Source organism: Tenrec ecaudatus, chromosome 5 (genome assembly GCF_050624435.1).
Source record: "Tenrec ecaudatus isolate mTenEca1 chromosome 5, mTenEca1.hap1, whole genome shotgun sequence".
NCBI lineage: Eukaryota > Metazoa > Chordata > Mammalia > Afrosoricida > Tenrecidae > Tenrec > Tenrec ecaudatus.
This window is the reverse complement of record NC_134534.1, coordinates 24,763,797-24,769,946: the sequence shown is the minus strand read 5'-3', so window position 1 is coordinate 24,769,946 and position 6,150 is coordinate 24,763,797. Positions and strand designations below refer to the sequence as shown.

The window sequence follows — 6,150 nt, the reverse complement described above, 5'->3', positions numbered from 1 at the left end:
TGAAATGTGTGGAGGTTTACATTTCAGATGATTAATTCAACAACTGAAACTAGTTATGAAACACCCCAACAGGCTGCTCTGCCTCTCCCTTTGGTTTCAGTACACAGTGCTGTCTTCTCCTTCACGCAAGTTCACACTCGAATGCCTTCTAGCCTATTACTTCCATCTTCTGCCTTGTCCCTGGTTACTATCAAAGTCCTTTTCTTTGGGTATGGAAAAATGTGTTTTATTTTTAAAACAGTGGTCTAATATCATATTTGTTCTTTTGTGATTGACTAACTTCACTCAGCATAATTTTCTCCAAATATATTCATGCCACAAGGTATTTAACAATTTCATCATTATTCTTTAGCAATCTTTAGTAGTCTATTATGTATATACCAAAGTTTACTTACCTCCTCTTCCTCTTCCACAGATGGGCATTTAGGTGTTTCCATCCTCTCGTTATTGTGAATAATGCTGTGATAAAGGTGGATGTACATAGATCTCTTTGTATTATGGCTCTTAACTTCTTTAGGTCATGTACCAAGTCAAAGGAGTGTTAAGTCATATATATTCATAGGTGGGGTAATTTTTACTTTGTTCTGGAAACATTTCATGTTTGGCTTTGTATTATTTATGAGAATAGATATGCTTATTTGGTCAATTTATTGCTATTATGTCTATATATTTCCTTTATATATGTACAAAGAATTTGATGGGCACTTAACAGCATATTTCCTGTACTGGTTAAAAAATCGTCAAACAAACCCTATGCGTTAAAAGTCAAGAACCAATTTTCAAATTCATTATTATCTACTTATTTCTATAAGTAGATAAATTATATATATATCACATTTTATATTATTTATTTTATACAAAGAACATTATGCATTTTGTGATGGATGTTACTAAACTGTTTTATAAATAATATTGTTCTACTAGTAATTCATGATAAAATTTCTAGTATATTACAGCATTTTCATACATTTCTTTGATTATATATTATATATTTCCTCTATATTTTTCATATATACATATACATACATGTACATATGTCATTGAGAGTTACATCAAAGCTGCCTCTGGCAACCTGTGTGTGTGGAGGTCGACTGCTCCCTCGAGTCTTCAGGAAACATCCCTCCAGGTGTCACCGGGTCGTTTTGAACTGACGATTTCTCTTCTAGCAGTCAAGTGCTTCACAGAGTTCATGAGCCAGAGATTCTCGCATACACAAAATAACTATGATGCTTTTTCTTGAAAGAAGGTAGGATTTGATTTGTTTTCTGTTTACTAAACATAAATTACATTCAAACTCTGACCTTCAGAGATAATGTCTGATTCCCTTCGCTTCTACTCTGGGGGTTCAGACACATCTCAGTGAAACATGTACAGAGACCTTCTTGGCAAGTCTTCATCGAAGCTATATTTGTTATGTTTATGTTTTAGTAGTTTAATTTGTAAGGAAATACAGTTATTTTATTTATTTCCCAGCGTCTTTCTTTCACTGACAAGGAAAAGTTTTGTAGAAATTTAAATAGTGTGAATGGAGAATGAGGATTCGATACCTGCCATAGGAATAAATTCACTCTGTTATCCATAATTAAAGCAGACATAGGAATAAGAATTTTTAAATAAATTAAAGTATTGAAGTATATTTATGTTAAGCCTTACTGTATGTAAAGAAGGAAATCTGTGGACTCAGAAATGAAATCCGTCGTGTGGGGGTGACCGCTGCCAACTCATAAGGACACGGCACTTTCTGTTCAAAACTGAAATGTGGAGAAAAGGAGTCAGCAGAAGGTGTAAGATCTGAAACAATGATGATTTATAATTGATCAAGGGTTCACCAGGGTGGAAGGGTGGGGGATGGGTAAAAGAGGAGCTGATACAAAGGACTCAAGTAGGAAGAAAATGTTTAGGAAATGATGGTGGCCACATATGTACAAATGCACTTGATGCAATTGATGTATGGATTGTTAAAGAGCAGTAAGACACTCCCCACCAATAAAATTATTTATTAAAAATTAATTAATTATAAATAAATAAACACTTTCTAAAAAGAAGTGATGCACTAGAACAAAAAATGCTGGAAAGTCTGAAGAGAGATTGGAACCCTCCTGCACTGCTGGTGGGAGTGTAAATTTATACAACTGTGGAAAGAACATTACATCCAACGACTGGGAATAGAAATCTCATAAGATCCAGCAATCCCTCAACTGGATATATATCCTAAAGAAGTACGAATCATAACACAAACAGACATATGCATACACAGGTCCATGTGACAGCGTTCACAATAGCACAAAGGTGAAAATAACCCAAGTGACGATCAGAGGCATGAACAAACAAACTTTGGTACATACAATGTAATAGTATGCTTGACTAACAAACAGTGACGGAACCGTGGAGACTGCCATGGTAGGGGTGGACCTAGAGAAGCTATGCTGAGTGAATTAGCCAATCACAAGAGGAAAATATTCTCAATAGCATGTTCTGAGAAAAATAAAACAAGATAAAATACTTTCGTTCTAAAGGGAACAAACTTTGGAGATTGCCCAGCGGGACAGTGTAAGGGAAGGAAGACAAAACAATGGGCTGGACTGTCACCGAGTGTGACAGAAGTTCGTGGTCCAGAAGATGTGGAAGATAATTCAAGGAGTAGTTGAAAGGTAAATTACTGGGGACTTTATAAGTGGTTTAAATACATTGTGTTTACAATTCAGATAATCAAACCTCTACCTAACTTACAAAAACAAAAAATGTTGTTTTATTTTTAAAGTGGTGTTCCATTTTGTGGTGCATCAATTATCCATTTGCCTTTCCTGTGACTTCAATGGAGAGTCCTGGTGACGTAGTGACTCAGCATCAGGAAACCCCTGCTCTGCTTGGGAGAAAGACAGGGCCTTCTAGGCCTGTAAGGAATTAGAGTCTTGCAAGCCTCCAGCGTGCCTGGGTTTGGAGTAACCCTGTGCATTCCTTCAGTGCTTGCAAGAGCAGCTTTAAAGTGGTTTGAGGTCTTGCTCTACAATATCTACAGAGCAAGGTTATAGAAATTTCAGACATTCAGAAAAAAAGGAAAAAAGGAAAAGAAGGAAAGGTAAAAAAAGAAAAGAAAAAAGAGAAAAAAATTTAGAGTCTCCGAAAGCTCCGAGAGCAGTAAAACCCTGTCCTCTTGGGTTGCTGTAAGGTGGCATTGGTGCCATGGCAGTGAATGAGAGAGCGACTTAAACATTTAATGCTTAAACTATCCTCAAACCCTACACTGCATTCCAGTGTTACCAAGGATGCTTTAGAATGCTGATGTGACATCCTCTGTACTAGCAGGGACACTGTCATAGACCAACCAGGATGGCTGGTTACCCTTTCTATCTTTTATTGTTTTGCCTAATTTTTGTATCAATTTAATAAGGCAATGGGGCATGTTATTTCCTGTGTGTGAAAATAGAATTTTAAAAGGCAAAAAACAATAAAGGAAAGAATTGAATAACAAAAATGTTAGATCGATTCAAAATAATGTCATCTGAAATGTAGGTATTTTATCCTAATGAGTGCAGTCAGTTTGCCATCTCAAGTCAGAGAAAGAAAGAAAAGATTTTACTTAGATGTTATATCAGTGAGGAGACCACAGCAGGGCAAAACAGTATGTCAGATCTTGTATTAAATTAAATTAAACAAAATGTTCCTGTGTAGAGTTAATTTTTCTCAATATGCAATTTTTAAAATGTAGTATTATATTTTTCACAAATAGTATGCCATAGAAATAACATGCACAAGCACATAGTACACAAAGGAGAGTTTTCATAGGAATCTAATTTGTGAATGGGTTATATTGTGTAAAAATGTATAATGTGCGCATATTGGCATGATAATGTCTGATTAAATGCTCAGCTACTAACCAAATACACCAACCACTCCACAGAAGAATGAAGGGGCAGTCTGCTTCCATAAATATTTACTACTTTGGAAACCTTATGAGGCAATTCTATTCCATTTTATAGCATTGCTATGAATAGAATTCACTCATGGGTTTTATATGACACTTCCAATAGACATCCTAATAATATGTAGTATGTGAAGTGTAATAAAAAGATAGACAGATATAATACACAATTACTGATCATAAGGAAGCTGCTATTCTTCTATAAACAACAGATAAATTAGACAAAATATGTGGTGTTACAATAAAAACAAGCATGACACACTAAATGAGTTAATCCATTAAAAACAGTTAAATGATTCTACATTGTATTGACCTAAAATATAGATTCTAAGTATAAAAATTAAATTTTGTAGAACTAGAAGAGAAACTAGAGATCCTCCACATCTTAGAGGACTTCAACATTTATCTCACTACCAGATAAAATTGTGGAAGAACTGGCATGATCGGTGACTAATCATAATGTCCATCTGTTAGTTACATAGTGTTTGTGGAATGAAGAGCTAGCAGCCAAGTCTGCACTTTGTGCAATTACTCACAATTAATATGCTGTGGTAACTGAAATCAGAACCATGTTGTTGGCTGACTGGTGTTAATTAACTGTGGTAAATGAAGCCATACATATTAAAACTGGGCAGAGTGAAAACTATCTGTAGTAAGTACATCATGTGTGAAGCAAAGGGATATTTTTAGTAGAGATTATGCCATAAGAGAAGACATTAGGTGAAAGGAGAAAACAATTTTAGAGGAAAAATATAATTTATGTTGTCCAAATCAGGACTATGCACTAAGTACGGAGTATTAACCCTCAGTATATATGAGGTAATCTCATTTTCTTTGCCTTCTAAATAGGGAGAGTGTTGAGAAAGACTCAAGAGCTTTGAAAGACTATTGGATGCTAAGATGTATAATCATATCAAAGGTTAAGACACAAAATTCAAAATGAATAATGGGCATTAAGGTATTTGCTTTGTAAGCACCATCATGAGAAAAGACATTTATTTTGATGACTCAATACTTTCATCATGATCATAAATGAGAATGTTTATCTATTCATAGTATGTTGAACAGAAAACTCACTGAGGTTGAAATTAGCAGACGATAGCAAGAAATGCAAAGGCTTTCTCATTAGACCATGAAATCGAATAAATTCAACATAAATATCTTAAGGACTCAGACCATAAGAAACAACTGACAAATTGTTCTCAAGTTTGCTCATAAGCATCTTGTGGTATTTCAGAATACAGAATATTTCCTTTCTTTATATCTCAGTGTATATTATGTATATGAACATGCACCCCTATGTACTGTTGATATAAGCTTCAAAGAAGTGGATAATAAAAGGTTTAAGTCTTGGAATAAAAGAGTTTATTCTTTGAAAAAAATGTTTCCATTTTGGAAAACTTTGACTTGAATTCCAGTTCTGAAAACGTCTTCCTAATTTATTCCTTTTACATAAATGAGACTATTGTTAAAAATTTATATATAAGAAAGGGTACCCAACAAAACAGGTTTTTTTTCTATATATTTAAATTTTTTAACAAAACAATCATATCACTTTCAAAATATTCCTCATTACACAATACATTTGTCAAATTGGCGAGTCCATTCTTGGACATGTTTTTCAAAGTCATCTGTTTGGATGGCTGGAAGCACCTCCCTTGTTTTCCTCATTTTTTCCTTCACCTCTTCTATCAGGTCATCAAAGTACTATCCTTTCATGTCCCTCTGCATTTGCAGAAACAAAAAGAAGTCACACAGAGTGAGGTCAGGTGAGTAAGGTACATGAAGCAATTATGTTGTGTGATATATATATATATTTTTTTTTGTTTTGCCAAAAACTGGTGCACTGTGATGAGGTGAGCAGGTGCATTGTCGTGGTGGCAAAATCAGTTCCCATTTGCCACAAATCAGTCCATTTGTGTTGAACAATTTTATGAAATCATTTCAGAACCTCTAAAGAGAAATCTTTAGTAGCAGTCTGACCTAGTGGAATGAACTCCAAATGCAATATCCCCCTCACATAAAAAATCAAAAACACATAAGCATTAGGTGGTTTTGAGTAGGCCCTCCAACAAACTGTGTAAAAGCACATGTGTATGTTAATTAAGTTTGGGTTGTTTATACACCATAGAATTGTTTATATTTTAAAGTTCATGATCAGAAATATGGTATTAAATTGATTTTCTGTTACAGTTTCTCAGGTGATTACAATGAACAGCCTAAACTGA

The 6,150-nt window shown here is 34.5% G+C and overlaps 1 non-coding gene across 1 annotated transcript; it reads left to right on the top strand.

Annotated features, from left to right (window-relative positions):
• Nucleotides 1-2,912: 2,912 nt before the first annotated feature.
• Nucleotides 2,913-3,047, top strand: LOC142449661 (small nucleolar RNA SNORA9). Its single transcript, XR_012784786.1, has one exon. It is a non-coding gene; the product is annotated as a small nucleolar RNA SNORA9 (small nucleolar RNA).
• The last annotated feature ends 3,103 nt before the right edge of the window (nt 3,048-6,150 follow it).